We start from the raw sequence: 14,414 nt of genomic DNA on the forward strand, positions 1-14,414 counted from the left end.
GGCCAAGAAAAGCTGGACCAGAGGATTCTTGAGATCCCTTCCAGCCTGCTCCTCTGGGATTCTGTGCTATTATCTGATACACATCTAACAGCAAAGCCCTGTAAATCTGCAGGCAACACCTATGAGTACAAAAAAATATTGTACAGGAGCCTCTGGAATGGGCTACAGCAGCCAGGAATCCAACTGCAATGCCTGAGGGTGTGGAAAGAAAAGGATTATGTAGGTATTGTTAGATGAGGAAAACCAGCTAAATGGGGCATTTCTACCCAAAATGTCAGCCAGAACACAGATGTTAATATTCCTTATTTTTCCTGGAGTGTTTCAGGAAGCCCTTGATCAGTATTAGGTGTAAGGACTGAGCCTGAGTGAGCTGTTGGTGAGAGGAAATCTACTCATCCCTCTGCACTGAGCTGGGATATCGATCCAGCACTGGCACAAACAGAAATGCCTTCTGCACTCTGGAACAGGCAGTCAAAAACTTCAGGAAAAAAACTAACCAGCTGGTTTGTTTTGTTCCAAATCATTGGAATTATATTTTTAACTAATGAGTTTGAGGAACTGATATCTGTGGTTCTCTTTTGGTCTTTGCTTTTTGTTTCTGAACCTTTTATTTTTACTTGGTAGACATTTTATGCTTTTCTGTGGTGCATTGAGGATTAGAAATCTACTTTGAAAATAAACCTTCAGATTCTAACTTAACCACTTGACTCTAGAGGCAGAAGGTCTAGGACAGGAAGCAAACATTCCAAGAAAAACATGAAAATACTGACAGCTGACAGAAGTGGGATGTAACAGTGTTTAACTGAGAAGATCTAACAGGACCATATGCTGAGGCAGTCAGCAGCTCTGAGGGGAAGCCAAAGTCCAAGGGACTTTTCTCTAGGGGTTATCAAACCTAAATAAGAAGCAGCTATTTTGATTCTGAGCAACACCAGTGAGGCCTTATTTGGAATATTCTTTGATGTGAGAGGAAAACAGCCAAGAAATGAACATAGCCCAGCTTTGGAGCTGTGTGCTCTGAGGGAAGCCCAGCTCACTTGGCCTCATCCCTGAGTGCCTGAGGACACTGGGAAAACTCTTGAAAATGAAGCAAATCAGGCAAGATGTGTACTTGGAATAAGAGAGCAAAAATTCAAAGCCAGGATGGCAAGATAAGAGAAACAGCAACAAAATTAAATGGCAGAACTTCTGTTTCTTCAGCACAGAGGTTGGAAAGCTCTAATCCAAGCAGGTTTGGGCTCCATTTGAGAAATGAGCTCCTTAATTTGATGCAAGTGATCAGTTCCATTCATAAGAACAGCCTCTACTTCTGACATGGGTAGCCTGGACTCTCATCTACATCAGGCTGCATGGGGCTTGGAGCAGCCTGGTCCAGTGGAAGGTGTCCCTGCCCATGGGAGGGGGTTGGAACAAATGATCTTTAAAGTCTCTTGCAACCCAAACCACTCTGAGATTCTATGATCAGCTGAGTAATCAATATTCCTAATACAACCAGTGTAATGTGATTTTTCTGTACCAGTGAAATGTGGCTTGTGGGCAATGGGCCAAATCTGGACTTTCTCCCCAGGCCTTGGGTGCTTGCCCAGGCCCCTTGACTGTAAAAATTGACTTGGCAGAGGGAGGAACCACGGGAAGTCTTGGGGAAACTGGGCTATGTGAGAGCCATGTCCAGGAAGAAAAGGACATGAATCCCTCCTGGCCAAGGATTTTAAAGATTCCACATCCAGTGAAGGAATGTGACCTTCCTGAGGCTGAGCAGCTTCACCAATTTCCAATTATTCCAGCAGCAGCTCAACATTTTGCATAATTTTCTAAAATTTGTTTTATTGATTAAGCTGAATTGCATTGGGCAAAGCTCAGTCAGTGGCTCAGCCTCTCTGCTGCTGTGGTGCTTGGGCAGTGATGAGATGGACAGAGAATGATTGCACATGGAGCTGCCTGGCTTAGGGCAGCAATGGTTTACTCCTCAGTTAAAAATCCTCCCAAATTCCCTGATCTTTGCTCCTCACTGTGACCTCTATGGGAGATCCAAGTCCTGGTGATATTTAAGCAATTTCAGCTGTACACAACCCCAGAGATGCTCTAAATTGTCCTCTGGTGTTAGAGCCCTGTAAATTTACAGCTGTGCCTGGACATGGGCAGCTCCAGAGCTGCTGTCTCATACAAGTAGAAGCTTTTGAAGCTTAAACTTTTTTCAAAGGGCTTAGGCAAGAGAAACACAGATGCAACTGAGACATGTGGTTGGAAAACTGAAGCAACACGTTCCTGAAACACAAAATCTGTAATTTCTCAGGGTGGCAAGGATTATTTGGGAGACAGCAAACATACTTTTCATATGAAAGCAGCAATGTGTGCTACAAAAAGCCTGTTTATAATGCAGCTTACCTACCAGACAGCCACGTCAAGCTGTCAATGGAGAGAGGACTGACAACAAGCTAATGACCTCCTGCTGCTCAATAAATGTCTCAGCTTTGCTCCAGCATCTCTTTGTGCAGTGGGAGGGAGACAGGGATGCCAGGCAATGTTCTGTTGCAATTATTTTATTCTGTTTCTACCCATTCTTTTAATACAACATACAAGAAAGGCAGGCACAGCAGCTTTTGTGAGGCCTGATACAAGTAAACAATAGTTGCTCAAGCTATAATTGCTAAATTAATTTCTTTTACATTTAGGAATAAAAGCAATCAAAGAACTGTCCTTCCAGAAAAGTAATCTGTTTTGAAAATGATTTATTTTTCTGTTCCCCTCATTGTATCTGTAAATAAGGCAAAGCATTATGAAGTACCCTGCTAGACAGTTTTCTGCAAGATAAAATTAGCAATAAGATGGAAAGCTACTTTTCATGCAGTTGTTGAAACTGCCTATTAGTGATGAAGAAGGCTAAGAGAAGGTACAGCACACACCTCTAAAATATATTTAATCATATTAATGTGATAAGAATTTATGGATCAGGCTAGGCCTGAATTACAATAAAAATCTCATCCAACATTTCATGATGTTCCAGAAAAAAATGTCTTTTCTCCATTTTAATTCCAGACTTGTGTATTCTTTATCTTCCTCAGTTACCATCCAAGGTCTCCACTAATGGCTCTAAAGTATCCCTGATATTCTTTCACCATCCTGCTGAGCCAGTAGTGTGGTGATTGGCACTGCTCTGTTGGAATCTCACTCTTACCTGGTTTGTGTTCTGGTTTCAATTTGAGCTGTCTGTGTTTAATCCTAGATTTGCTCATAAAAAGGATAAGTCTCAACAAATAGGTAAAAGAAAGGCTTCTGAGACACAGAATGAAAATATCCAGAATCCTTAAGCAGTCTATTGGTGGATTACGTCAACTCAAAGATAGATTTTGCTCCCCCTGGCTCATCAAATAATCTGATTAGCTGGTGCTGATTATGCTGGGCATGATGCACTGTGTTCTGCAAACCAGACACAGAACGTCCCTTCTCTGCTGCCTCGTGTGCTCCTGGACAGCCTTATTTGTAATAAATCCCATTTCCACTTTTGCCAGCCTCTAACAGCTTTGGCTCAGCTTTGGGCCATATTAAAGCCACCTGATAAGGCTGCCTTGCTGCACAGGAGAAGGGCTGGCCTCTCCTAAAGCAGAAAAATGTCTGAGATTCTGCCTCTCAGCTCCACTGCCACTGGGTTTAGCATCTCTGGCTTTTATGCAATGTTTGGGGAGGGGTGATGCCATCAGAGGGCTCACAAAAGCCAGGAGTCAGAGGAGGGGGTTGCCCAACCCAGTATCAAAACCTGTGGCAGCATAATGTGGTATTTTCATCTCCTCCAGCCCCAGCTGGCCATGTTGGAGGAGTCAGTGTTATGATGACCTCACACTTCATTTTCTGCTGCCAGAAGCATTTTGGAGGGGTCTGGGGTTGGTGGTAGTTAAATGTGTCAGTGGGCATCGTGCAGAGCCATCCAGGCTCTTTAGGCCTGACATTTCTGTGCAGCAGTAAGTTTGGGGATTTCAGTCCATTTTTAAAATGGATTTTTGTCTCGAGTCCTCACAAATGTCTTACATGCCCCTGAAGGGACTCAGGCTGCTGCATCCTTTCAGAGTTGTGCTGTGACTTGTCACTGCAGTCCCTGATGACTTTCAGAGCACACCCAAAGAGCTCTTTGCATTTTCCTGTTCTATTTTTCTTTACCACCCTGTCTCACATTTTCCTCAGTCCCTCTTTTCCTCCTGTCTGTCCTCCCCCTGCATTCCTGTGCTGTGACAGCCCTGCTGATGGTGCTGGGAGCAGCAGCAGCCACGCTGTGCTCACCATCTGGGCTGGGCAGCTCCTGCAGCCTCCTGGAGCCTCCAGATCCTCACTGAGGGCTGGAGCACGGCCACCATCGCTCCCAGCTTCCCGCTGTTCTCCGTGTGAGCTGCCTCGCTGTTGGCCACAGACTCCTTCACCTATACAAGGTCTGCCCAGCTGAGGAAAGCTTCTAAGGTTCTCCCATCACAGTGTTCAAACCCTTCAGCTGGACAGCCCCATCCCAATGGATTTATTCCTTCACCCCCTCCATCTGCTCCATGTGGAACTAGAGAGGAAACAAGAAAATATGAGGACGTGGAAGCTTTCAATGCAAGTGCTCGCCACTTTGAACCTTTTCTTTTTGCTACTGAAATATATTTCAGGGTGCAGACCTTAGAGACATTTCTGCCCAGTATTTCCAAGCTAAATTTATTTATTCTCTATTTTTCCTGGCTGTTTTGTCCCCAAAACAATCACCCCCACACGCTGTGACTTCTTGGAGAGCTATGAAGGGTCTCTGGCTGGCTCCATGGAGGTTCTTTCATATCTCTTCCAACCCACACATTCTATGGTTCTGTGATTGAGCCTCCTCTGACTTCAGCCTTGTCTGGATAGCAGGGATAGTGATCTAGCTATAGTTGAATACTTTTATGATTCAAATGAAATTGAGAAAAGCAGCCCAAGGATGGGATTTACTGGATGTAAAGGCTCAGGCTGACTCAGAGGATAAAAAACTGGTAACAAATCAGTGAACCATTTAAAACATCCTGTTCTCAATCCAAAACCTGTGCTTCCTTTGGATTTTTGTGCTTTTCTATTCCTCGCCCTTTATCTAAGTGTCTCTAGTCCTCCTTGCTCCTGAAAACACAGGATAAAGCAACAGCAAGAGCAGCATCTGAGGAGCTGGTTGAGTAGGGAGCTCTGCATATCCAAAGTTCAGCTAGTGAGAAATAACCATCTGGTGAACACGTACATCCCTGCTCCTGGATAAGCTGAGGATGAATCTCCTGATGGGAGCCAGCACCCTGCCTGAGAGCAAAGAGTTACCAGGGCAAAGAGAATTACATAAGAGCAAGATCTGCACTTAGACATCACTAACTAGATGTAATCTTTGCACTCAAGCTGAGGTAATTCTGCAGCAGCACAAAAACACTCCATGCCAGCAGAAAATAATTAGGTTTTTGTCTTTTTTTTTTTCTTGCTTACCTGAAGCACAATTTGGTGTCGCTGAGGCTTCCCAGCTACTACACGCAACAAATGTGCTCCTGTGGAATGTTTCAATGCTTGCTTTCTAATTTTAGCTTTGGGTTTCATTTGCTTGGGTATAAACAGGGTGAATCAGAACAGAAACGTCAGGGAGGGTTGAGGGAAAGGCCTTTTACTAACAGCCAGCATCAGGACTGAAAAAAATCAGGGCATCTTGTAAGGCAAAACTCTCAAAGGGTTTCACGGGAGACAGCGGCAAATTGCAACTCAGGGTTGCGCCAAAAAAATCCTAAATTTATAAATTCTTTGTAGGAAAGGAAGGGAACTTCCCAGCCATCTGCCTCGCTGGCTGCCTGCAAGGCTCACACCTCGCAGGCACAAAGGGTTCCAGGCTGCTGGGGCAGCTCCAGGCTGGCAAGGATGGGAACCAAGGGGGCTCTGAGCTGGATAATCCTGCAAAATCACAGCATTTGTGCACATTGCTTGGGTTTTACCCAATCTGGGAGCTCTGACAAGGAGATTTACTATCAGCTCTGGTTCTGCAGGAACAGGAAGAAAGGAGATTGGAGTTAGGATGGCTAAGGAAGGTGGGGAGTTACAAGAACAGGGATTTATGATGTTTGAGAAGTGGGAAAAAGAGAAAGCTGGAACACATATATGTGCAAATGATATTTTTATCTCATGGTTCTGCTGTGGGTTTAGTGTGAGGCACAAGGGGCAGTTGTACAACTCTGTGTGAAGGCACACGAGCTGCAAGGCCTGAGCAAACCCAGCTCTGCAAAGGAAGGTTCCCAAAATAACAGCTTCAGCTGTCAAATGAGTATGACTGTTCCAAATTCCTTCCGAGGGAGTTAAAATTTCTTCTTAAACTGGTGAAAGAAAATGAAAATTTTGGGTGGGAGATAGGAAATTAGTACTTGCTTACAACTTCTGCTACCTCTAACAAAAATAGAATTGTCTTCCTGACATTTAAAAAAAGAAAAGATGATGAAATACCAAATCTATTGAGGACTGGACTATCAAGTCATGTAGATTTTGATGTGTCTCCAAATTAGAAGTCTGAAAGCTCTTCTTGGATAAATTATATGTGTAAATATCAATGTTCTAAACTGCTGAAAGGTCATTCCTCTTGTATTTTATTGTTTAAGTCTAGAACAAATGGCAAACTCCTGCAAGGTAAACCTGGAAGGAGACACCAGCAGCTTTTTGAGCTAAAGCCAAAGACATGGCCTGACAATAAAGTCACCAACATCAAAAATGTCAGGTAATTGGGAGATGCAGCCCAGGATTTGCTTTTGCTCTGGTAAATATTTTCAAATTCAATTTGACCACATGTTCTCCTTCAAATACTATCCAGGGACTCCTTTCACTACTCAGAATGCTTCTGTTCTGCAGACCAACTGTGCAGAGATTAAAATCTCTTAGAATCATAGAATTCTTTGGAATTTTTTTTTTCAATTGGTCATAACTTTTTTCAAACCCAAGCACCTCTGTGATTCTATGTTCATATGATTGTATGTTCATATCTTTTTATGCAGCCTAATCTATAACAATTATTTCTGGAAATTTCCATTGTTGCACATTTGGGGCAGCATTTAGAATTTACCCCAACAGCTCTTCCATCATCTTGCCTAGATGCCAAGAGCAAGGAATACATTTTAATTTTCTGGATGATTTCTAAGCACAGAGATGGTAAAATTCCTTAAGACAAGGAATATTTATTTTACACGACTTATCAAAGTCTTATTAAAAAAAAAAAGAAGTTGTCCCCCTTTTTTCTACAGTTTTGAGAAATGCACCAACTTGTTCAGTGGAGTCAGAAAGAGAATTTAGTAAATAATTAGTCTGGGAGAGAGAAATCACATTACCCTCCCCCTGCAACAGTTCTCGATGTTTACAGGGAACTAATTTAATTGCAAATGAAGACAAATTTCTATTTCAGTCTCCATAAGTAATTACATTTTACTTGTCCTGACTCCAGTCCTGGAGTCCCAAGGTTGTTTGCTTGCTGGACAAAGGGATTTCCTCTAGCACTGCTCTGCTGGAACATCTCAGGTGCTTTTCTTTTGTGCTGACTGAGGGAGAAGGGATGGATCCAGCTGGTCCAGGATGAGTTTCCCAATGCAACACCAAGCCCGAGGCATTGTCTAACAGAGTCTGGGAATGGGGAATGCAACCATGGAAATAAGAAAGTGGTAAAACATCTGAGAAAGCCTGAAATAAAAAGTAGTAACTGCAGTGGTGGGGGGGGAAATAATGTATCAAATGATGTAAAACCCATGAGGGAAAAGCAAGGATGTGGAGAAATACACATTTTCAGTCCGTGAGCCTACAAGGGCAGGTTAAGGAAGATGCAGTCTCGCAATTTTTGAGTGGAAAGCAAAAAAAAAAAATATTGCACAGCCAGCACAAGGACTGAACCCAAGGGCTGGCAGAGCTGTTGTTGCTGGTCTTTTCTTCTCAGAAGATAAATGGGCTTTGCACTGGGGGGCTGCTGTTTGGACGAGTCCTTCTGGGCAGGGTGACACCCTGAACTGCAATCCCACACATTCACTGTCTCGAGTCAGGAATGGCTGGAATCAACACGTGGAGGAAATGTTTAAATTTTATTTCACAGAATCAATTTAGATTGAAAAAAACCTCTGAGACCGAGTCAGACCTATGACCCAACACCACCATTTCAACCTGACCATGGCACCTGGTGGATTCTGGATTCCCATTAATTCCTTCAGTTGTTCCATAGCAAAATATTTTCCAAATGCTGATAAGAAACAGAGCCTTAAGCTGCAGCCAGAGGAGGTTCAGGTTGGCCATTACAAGGAATTTCTTCACAGAAAGGGTGATTTGACATTGGAAGGGGCTGCCCAGGGAGGTTTGGAGTGCCCATCCCTGGAGGTGTCCGAGGAAGGGCTGGATGTGGCACTCAGGGCTCTGGGCTGGGGACAAGATGGACTGGACTGGGCACAGCTCAGACTGGATGTTCTGAGAGGCCCTTTCCAACCTCAGTGACTCTGCGATCCACAAACCGGCGTTCCCCACGGCTGCCGTCTGGCCATGTGCCATCACAAGGAGGTTTTTTGAGGGATTACTCCCACAGGAACCTCCGATATCCATATACACCGTGTGTGTGGAGCCACGGGGAGGATGCTCTCGTCTCCACTCCACAACGCTCTGCGCGTTACCTCCGGCAACCCGGGCGCATGTTTGGCTCGGGGAACGCGGCGGGGTGCTGAGGGGCCTGGGGGCGGTGCAAGGGGAAGGGGAGCGGGCAGGGCCGGGCAGGGGCAGCCCGGAATAGCCGGGAACAGCTCGGAACAGCCCGGGGCGGCCCTGAGGGTCCCGCCCTGAGGGGCCGCCACGGGAGGCGCCCCCTGGCGCTCGCCCTGCGCGCGGCACCCCGCGGCACCGATGACATCACCGCTCTGCGCAAAGAGCCGCCCGCCGATTGGCGGAAGGCAGGAGCAGGCCCAGCCAATGGGCGGCGCGCAGAGCGGCAGGCCGCGCTGACGTGCTGCTCGGCCGTGCGGGGGTTTATTTTGCTTTGGGCCGCTCCGGCCGCCGCCATTAGAGGAGTGCGGGCAGAGCCTCCCCCCCCCCCCGCCGCGCCGAGTGGGAGCGCCCGCGGTCGCGGCAGCCGCGGCGCCTCGGGAGAGACCATGTCGTGAGCGGGGGGGGGAGCGCGGGAGGGGGGGGGGGGCGGCGCGGGGCGCAGGCGGCTCCCAGTGCTCCGAGCGTGTTCCTGAGGGACTGAGGGACGGATCCCGGCGGAGAGGTAAAGCCTCTGTGCTCTCACTGCCCTCCTCGGGCAGCGCTGCAGGACGAGGGGGCGCGGGGGGAACGGGGGCGAGCTGAGCCGGAGCCGACCGGGGACCCGCTGCGGGGTCGGGGGGGGCTGTGAGGAGGCGCCTCTGGCGCGGCCCCGGATCCCGCTGCGATCGGTGTCCCGCGTGGAACGGCTTGCTGAGGGCAGGCAGGCTGGCACAGCCTCCGTACAAAGGCAGGAAACTCGGATTTTTTCTCCCGTGGCTGCAGCTCCGGACCCCGGGCTGTGGTGCCTTAGTGTGCCTGGTGAGATCATGCCTGTGGTGCCTCCCTCCCACTTCTTCCCACCCTCCTGCTTTGATTTTGTTCGTGGTCGGATGTGCCTGTGTGGATCTGCACGCGGTGGTGGAGTAGGTGATGGGAGTGATGGGTTGTGTCTGTGGATTTTGGGTAGCAGAACTTCCATGATATTGCCTGTCCCATCCTTGGAAGTGTCCAAGGCCAGGTTGGACAGGGCTTGGAGCAACCTGGGATAGTGGAAGGTGTCCCTGCCCGTGGCAGGGGCTTGGAACAAGATGATCTTTAAGGTTCCTTCCAGCCCAAACCCCTCCGTGATTCATCCCGTGGTCACCTATTGTCGATGCTTTATCAGAAGTAAAGTACAGTGTGAGAAGTATTTCAAAATCGAGCTCGTCTTTGGGAACCGAAGTCCAAACAGAAATTAGGAAAGTTGGATTAAGGAGCGAGGCAGACCTTGGTAATCCACGCTGCCAGCGCCTCCCTGTCTGCCTTCACGGTCCCAGACTGCAGCAGCTTCCTGGCAGGATAAGATAAACTTGTCTGCGGAGGTCATGGATGTGTCTGTGAGTCCTTCGGATGTGTCTGTGAGTCCTTCCTTGGGAGTGACAGGATCAGCCTGTCCCCACAGCAGTCACCGCTCCCTCGGGAGCGGCGGGTGGGAGAAATGATGGAGAAGATGGATCCGAGTGTCCTGCACGGCTGGCACAGCCCGGCTGCTGAGAACTTTCTGCTGCCACGGTGACTTTCAGCCACGGCAATAATGACAACTTTTTCTGGAATTCTTGGGGGTTGATGTAGTAAACAAACGTTGTTTGACGGGCTTTGTGCTGTGCTTGAACAGTCTCTGCTCACCAGCTGCCTGCGGTGTGACAAGTGGTGGAGCTGGCATGTGAGTTTAGTGCTTTCATGCGTTTGTTGGGGCAAAAATTGAAAGGTGTGTAGTTACTCTCTCTTTCTCTTCTTAGAGCTCACTCTGTTGTGAGCAGAACCTTTTAACAGTAGTTCAGGAGAGATTTGTTGTAATCAGTTTTGTTTTTCCATCTACTTATCGGTCTCACAGAAGAGATTTGTGAGGCTTATTTATTTCCCCCCCCCCCTTTTTTCAGTAGTTACTCAGAGGAGGGGAGACAGGTGAGCAGCAGGAGGTGTTCTGGAATCTTTTGCTGGCCTCTTTCTGAAGGCCAGGCTGAGTTGGTGTTTCAGCGTGTGGAGGCTGGCATGTCATGTGTGAAGGATCACCTCTGGTTTACGGCTGTCACGGCATTCAAAGGAATAAAGCCTTTGGATGCGTTGTATTTCGTGGGATTTGTGACACTCTAATTATGTGGTGTAGTTCTCTTGAAGGAAAAAGAAATTACTACCTTTACTTTCCTTCTGCTGCTTAAGCAAGGGCAGGCAGGTAGGGGTGACACCAATGAGGCTGTTCCTGAGGAGCTGTGCCTATTAGCATTCTCTCAGAAGTATAATTACAAATATTAATGTAATTGGAATGCTGAGTGGCACAAAAGCATCAACGGGGTTCATCACAGGAGCGTGACTTTAATTGGGGACTAATTCCAGCTCAGAATGGGTCAAGGGGACATTTTTAGCTTTGTGTGTGGCCTTTCTCATTGTATGGTGTTTGACCTGTAAATTCCTCGGGGATAGGAATTCCCACCCGTCTTTGCTGCCCTTTGCAAGAAGGATCTGTAAATAAGTCAGAAGTGTAAGTAGGAAATACTTTACTGATTGAATGGGAGGTTATTTTTAATACAGTCAATCAAATAATCAAATGTTCTCTCAGGCTCTTTAAAGTGAGATTTACTGGCTCCTTCATGTGGTATTAACTTGGGTGTTAATGTTTCTCTTTCCAGCTTCTCTTTGCCATATCAGTTCTAGCACAACTTCAGATCAATACATTCCTTGTCGTGATGTGCTCTCTGCTAATCACAGCAAAGCATTTAAACTGCTACTGCCAGTTCTCTTAATAATCTCATGCCCTTTCCTCCCCCCAAAATTTGAAGACTGGGTTATTTTGGGCTGTTCAAAATTGATGTCAACAAGTAATCCTCAGTTTAACTAGATGAATTATGATCCACAGTCTCCTGGTACTAAAATGGAACTAAACTTTAGTTTGGCAGCTGAAAATGGCTGGCTTAGCTGTAACAGAGTTCTTAATTTTTTATTTTTTTTAAATAGTATTATGTATGAGGAGGGAAACAAGGCAAAGTTGAAAAGATAATTTTTTTCAACACAGCTGCTGAAGAGTTTGCCATTTCCCTTGTCAGATGGTGTAGCTTGGTAAAATCAGTTTAGTAACATGGATAATTGTAACTTTGTCATGTCAGTTGAATGGAATTTATTACACCTTAAAATTTTTGTCTTCAAATTAAGATTTCATACATTTGGGATCCAGACACTTTGCTGGTACTTTTCATAGCATTTCTTGTGTAGCTGTCATTGCTTCAGCTTGCACAGGATTGTGACTGTGCTCATTTTTACATCATTGGTGGCTGCAGCCCAGCTGTTCTGTGTAGTTTTTTTGAGCTTTCTTGACGTGCAAGATTAATAATTACCACTTTGGGGTCTACCAGTTAACATGCTTTGAAAGAACAACTGTCATATTAAGAGTGTGTTAGTCTAGAATAGTATTTATGATTTTGTGTTTCCTTCTTTTGTGGCATAGGCAGGTGTTCAGGAGCTCTGTACTCAAACTGGAGCTTTGTCCACCTGGCATTTTTCAAAACAACTTTTTTTTCCTCTGCTGTTGTCCCATTGATGCAGAAACTCACTTTGGTGTAGACCAGGGAGAGGTGAGGTGTGGAGGGGATGGAGCAGGGAATGAGGGCAGTGAGGTTTGAGGAGGGAACTGTCTTCAAGAGGGGCTGATATGGAGTCCCTGGTTCAAGAAAGCAGATGGAATAGTAGATTTTTTTACAAGGAACATGGGCAGGTAATGCAGTGGGAACATTGGTGGTGACTGGTATGTGCAGAGCATCTTGCCTAGGAAGCAGCCACATTTGCAGCCCTTTTGCATTTTCTGCTGTACAGGAGATATAATGAAGTTGGCATTTTTCCCTTTGGTTATTTGGGTTTGTCTTGATGTAATCTGTTCTGCTTGTTCTTAAGACAAGGATACTACTGCGTGGGTTGTTGTTGTTGTTATTTTTTGTTTGTTTGTTTTTATGATGGTCTACTAAGTTGGATTATTTTTTTTTTTGTAAGAATGGCTTGCAAATTTTAAATTAAGGACTCTTTACTACTAAGAAAAATGCTGGAGATGACACAGGATTTACGATCTTAAAGTTCAGAACTGAGTTGAAAATACCTGAAGTGCTGAGAGTAAGGTACAAAGTGAAAATAGACATGTAACCTGCTGTCCAGGGAATGTGGGGCTGGAAGGATGGACTTGTGTTTGCTTTGGCATGTGGAAATAGGGCTGTGTAAGTAGGACTTGTCTGGAACTGTGACTGGTGAGCAAGGAGGTTGCAGTCTTCTCTTATGCCCTCCCTCCTGCTGTGCCACAAGCCAAGGCACAGTGCTGTTTTATTTGGGTTATGTTTGCCTTTACTTCTGTAATCAAATGTTAAGGTTTCAAAATCCTCCATCTGGTTCTTTGACTTCAGTTTGATTTAGCATCTGGTCCTGAGAAGCTGTTTTTACTAAAACAGAGAAAGATGGGGTTACTGGGGAGTTTGTGGCCATTAAGATGCTTCGGTAAGATATGTTTGTTTTCTTGGTAGCTTCTACATATTCAGGAGTTGGGGTTCCTGAGCTAAAGAAAACTGTTAGAACCATGATTTCTGTGACTCTGGAAGGAAAAAACAACTTGAGTGCTATTTTTTTGTTTGGGTTTGTTTTTTTTTTTTGTGTGTGTAGGTTGGTTTTCTTTTTCAGTGTATTAGAACTATTTTGATCAGTAATCTTTTTGTGACTTTGAATTTGCACACACTTTTAGAGGTCCACTCAGTTAAAAACTGTGGTTCTTGGTACAGTCTGTTGATTATCTGGAAAGAAAAGCATCTGTCATAAATCTCATAAATGTGTATAATTCTAGCAATAAATAGGAAGTTTGTTTGATGATTGTTGGTTTATGAGAGATTCTTTTTTTGTGGTTGTTGGGACCATAAGTGCACTGTCAGAGCTTGACTTGTGGCTAATGGGCTTGAAAGTATTCCTTGAGTTTCCAATCATCTTCCCAGTATCTAAGCAGGGATCTGTAGAGACAGCTGGCATGTTTATTCCTTGCTGTTATTTCAGTACTCCCCTGGAACAGCCTCGGTCTACAGGTCTTGGGTTCGAGAAGTGTTGATGATCTACTTTTGGTTTTACTGGTTCTCAGTGCCTGGTAAGTCAGGAGTGTTCTGTCCTGGACTTTGCTTGTCATTGACACCATCTGACAGATGGGCCAGTGGGTTCAGGTTTTACCTGCAAAGGCTTCCCCTTACTGGGTGCCTGCTGAGAAGCTCATTTTCATCTTCCTGAAGGGCTCAGATGGGCTGCTGTAGTAGTTGCTTTTTTATTTTTGACCTCCCCATTATTATTTAGCTGTGCAGGGATATAAAGAAATGTCACCTCATGGCTTTTAAAAAGCTTATTTTAAAGAAGGTTGTTCAGTGTTGCCTTTAGTAGAAACTTACTCCCACTCCAGAACCTGTTATTACTGTTTTAGAGCTGTTACTCTGAAACTTTCCAGGAGTGCAGAGTACCCTGCAGTGATTAACTCAGAGATATGCATTATGACCAAAATACAGATTACTAATGATATGGTTTAAAAAAATGCAATTAAAAAACCCCCAAAAAACCTGGTGTCAGTGTCTTTAGAAGGAGTTTGGATTTGTTTTCCCTGTGGTATTTGGCACTAGTTCTTTGCGCTGTGTTAAGCAGCAGCATCCACACTAGTGGACTTGGTGTGC

The 14,414-nt window shown here is 45.4% G+C and overlaps 1 protein-coding gene across 5 annotated transcripts in view; it reads left to right on the forward strand.

Moving 5' to 3' along the window:
• The first annotated feature begins 8,951 nt into the window (after positions 1–8,951).
• ZRANB1 (zinc finger RANBP2-type containing 1) overlaps positions 8,952–14,414 on the forward strand; it is a 45,057-nt gene continuing 39,594 nt past the window's right edge. Inside the window, exon 1 of one of the 5 annotated variants that reach the window (XM_084210079.1) lies at positions 8,952–9,229. The gene's annotated coding sequence lies outside the window, so the exon portion shown is untranslated. Of the gene's footprint in view, positions 9,230–9,503; positions 9,526–9,607; positions 9,630–10,059; positions 10,083–10,195; positions 10,409–14,414 lie in introns of those variants that run through there. The other 4 variants (XM_084210083.1, XM_084210080.1, XM_084210081.1 and 1 more) reach the window with 4 other exon arrangements.

This window comes from Fringilla coelebs (assembly GCF_963513975.1).
Source record: "Fringilla coelebs genome assembly, chromosome: 8".
Taxonomy (NCBI): domain Eukaryota; kingdom Metazoa; phylum Chordata; class Aves; order Passeriformes; family Fringillidae; genus Fringilla; species Fringilla coelebs.